The sequence below is a fragment of the Eptesicus fuscus genome, chromosome 3 (genome assembly GCF_027574615.1).
Source record: "Eptesicus fuscus isolate TK198812 chromosome 3, DD_ASM_mEF_20220401, whole genome shotgun sequence".
Taxonomy (NCBI): Eukaryota; Metazoa; Chordata; class Mammalia; order Chiroptera; family Vespertilionidae; genus Eptesicus; species Eptesicus fuscus.
Window position 1 is genome coordinate 109,236,739 of NC_072475.1, and position 3,728 is coordinate 109,240,466.

A 3,728-nucleotide genomic window follows, 5' to 3' on the forward strand; every position below is an offset into this window, starting at 1 on the left:
TTACTTTTGGTTTTTATTTCTTCATCTTCTTTCCACTTTACCTTCTGCTAAAACTTTCAACAACAACAACAACTAAAACTTAAATATTATACTTCCTTAAAAAGTATGCACACATTTGACACTTGATTCTGGTGGTAAAATGACAGTACTAAGGCAGGATAAAAAGATGATGGTATAACTGAAACTGAAGCATAAGCTCCCCAATTAGCACAATTTGTTTTATTAGTAATTTACAACAAATAATGTGTGTTGAATACCCAAAACTATACAGGATTTGTCCAAATTAAGCCAAATTGATCTCAAACATTTATCATAATGAACATAGAAAATACCTAAATGTTCTTCCTTCTGGACTACTCTAAAAATCACAAAGGAGGACCTAGTAAAACTCCTCCTTAGGCTCTTAAGTTCCTAATTGTCTCATTGCCTTGGCCAGTGTAGCTCAATTGTTCTGTGCATCAATGTGTAAAAGTCAACCAATTGAATCTCTCTCCCTCTTCCTCTTCCTCTCTCTATAATCAATAAAAACATTTTTTTCAGGTGGGGATTAAAAACAATTTAAAAATAGGATGTATTGATTCCTTTATACTAAAAAATAATCCTAATATATAAAAACCCTGGGTCCGTCATGACCAGAGGCTCAACCAATCGGAAGTCAGTCCTGCAGTCCGAGCTGGGTTGGCAACTCAGGACTGATTGCTGCAGCTGCAGGCATGGTGACCCAGCACTGACTAATGAGGGGGCTCCAGATCAGGCCCAGAGAGAGGCCTGAAGAGAGAAGCAGGGTCTGATCCGTAGCCTATGTGGCAGCTGTTGATCAGCACTTGGCCTCTCTTCTTCTCTCTGGGCGGGCCAGCAGCTCTGCCTCCATTTATCTCCAGGCCTCCACTGGAGCTGCTGATTATCCCTGCCTTTCTGATCAGGCCCCATTGATAGGCCCAGAGACACTGACTGGCATAAAAACCGACCAATCAGAACCAAATCTGGGTGAAGGGTGAGGAGCCAATGGCTGCCTAGGAGGCAGAGCTTTGGATGATGACTGGCATAGAAACCGACCAATTAGAACCAAATTGGCCAAGAGAGCAGGGCAGTTGGGGGAGAGATCAGGTCGGCAGGGGAGGACAGTTAGGGGTGATCAGGAAGGCAGGCAGGCAAGTGAGCGGTTAGGAGCCAGTAGTCCCAGATTGCAAGTGGGATGTCTTACTGCCAGTTTAGGCCTGATCCCACAGGGATCCCACTAATATATATATATACACACACACACACACACACACAGTATATACTAGAGACTTGGTGCACGAAATCCATGCACAGTGAGGGGGTTCCCTCAGCCTGGCCTGCATGCTCTCCAATCTGGGACCCCTTGGGGGCTTTTTGACTGCTGGTTTAGGCCCGATCCTGCAGTCAGACATCCCTCTCACAATCCGGGACCACTGGCTCCTAACCTCTCACCTGCCTGCTTGATTGCCTCTAATCACTCTGCCTGCCTTCCTGATTGCCCCTAACCAACTCTGCCTGCCAGCCTGATCACCCCCAACTGCCTCCCCTGATGGCCTGACTCCCCACAACTTCTCTCCCCTGCCGGCCTGATCGTCCCTAACCACCTCTGTCTCAGTCCCGCCACCATGGCTTTGTCCAGAAGGACATCTGGAAGGTCTCCAGAAGGTCTTCTGGTCTAATTAGCATATTACTCTTTTATTATTATCTATATTGCAGAAAATGTAAACAGAAAAAAACACAAAGTTGAAGAACACTTTCAAAATATTTTATGCCCATTATTATCTCTACATTATCCTTGTGAATAAGGCAAGATAAGAATTATTGTCCACATAGCTGTTGTAGAAAATGAAAGAATGAAATGAATTTCCTTTAGATCATGGCAGCTCCAAGATTACCTTCATCAAATTCCCAGGCCAGAACTCTTTCTCTGACATACTGTAGGCCATGGGGTGGGGGTGGGAAGATATTGAAAGGGAACAGGTATTCCCCAGAAATACAAACACACTTTCATGACCAGTCATGAGCTTGTTAAGGCCAGCAGGCCCATGTGTGGATTTTCTCCAGCTGCATCTTCAATGACAAATATCTCAGCGGCATTGAAAGCTGCTTGGGAAGCTGCTCCAGTCAGTGACCACGGAGCCTGACAGCTCTGGCTGAGGGAGTCTGAGCCCTAATTAGACATAAATGTTTGAGTTCAAGAAGGGTATAGAGGGAGAGTATTTAATCCTTCCTCCTCTCTTTTTTACATCTTAACAGGGTGTATTATTTGGCAGACCAGGTAATAAATCAGGAGTGCATCAAAATTAGCATGACATTCATTTATCAGATGAAAGATGTTCAATTTTCATCTCTAGTTTGTATTATAGTCAAGGGCCAGTGTCTCCGTGTTTGTGTATAAATACATCCATCCTATTTGTCTTCTGTCCAGAGACACTGTAGGCAAATCTGCTTTAATAAATGATTTTGCAAAGTGCTTTGCAATTCATACATGGTTGGTTATCCATGTAAAAGGTTTTCACACAAACAGCTAATAGCAAATGATAATGCATGATTTTATTTGGTGTCTATATGAATAACAGATTTACAATAGACCGTTTCCCTGCTGATTAAATATCTGTCTTGAAAACCTATATTTACAGTTAAGATATTTATACCATATGGTTTAGGAAGAATTGTCCCTCTGTGGTCTTGAACTTTATTGAAAGCATCATTATTCATATGTAATGTAAATTTATGAATGGAAAACATTTATATTAAGTATTCTCAGTGGCAAATAACATAAAAGAGAATGACTATATTCAGAACAGTAGGAAATAGAGACAAATAGACTAGATAAAGGAAACTATTTCATAAAATGGGCCAAGAGCATATGGAATATATTAACAAAAACAAGATAGGTAACACGTACCACATGTTCATGAGTTGATATGTTCAGCAGGCTCCTCACTGAGCTTTTGGACAAAGAAGGACTAGAAAACAGCATGAACTTTGCAGAGTTGGAAAGACAGGGCCTGAAATGACATATTGGTTAAGCAGGACTAGCTAATGAAGCTATGGAATCTGAAAATCACATTTCCAGTGAGTGGAAAAATGTCACAGATGAAGTTTGTTTTTTTTAATTTTTAAAAAATATTTCTGACAAAGTAAAAACACATTCTATTTTTCAAGAGAAAATACTTCACATCGAATCTTATTTATATTGTTTATTTACTACTAGAGGCCCGGTGCACGAATTTGTGCATGGATGGGGTCTGGCTGGCCAGCCCTGATAGGGGCTGATCAGGGCTGGGGCAGGGAGTGGGGGGGGTAAGGAATGCAGGAGGTTGGCTGGCAGCCCCACCCCCAATCAGGGTGGAGGGGCCTATTGGGGCTGGGCCGGCCTGGGGGAGGGGCTGTGGGAGGTTGGCCAGCCAGCCCCACCCACAATTGGGGTGGGGGGAGTGATCAGGGGCAGGGCTTCTGGGAGAGGAGCTGCGAGAGGTTGGAGGGACCAATTGGTGCCCCCATTGGGCCGGTTGGCCACCGCAGTGCATGTCATAGCGACTGGTCATTCCAGTTGTGCCGATCTTTCCAGTCGTTCCGCCATTCCAGTCTCTTGGCTTTTATATACATAGATTCCTTCAACCCTACTTTTACCAAACACACACACATACTTACATATATACATGCATGCATTTTGACGCCAACGCCTCTGAGATATTTATTGTTCTTGTGGATAGTACCAACGA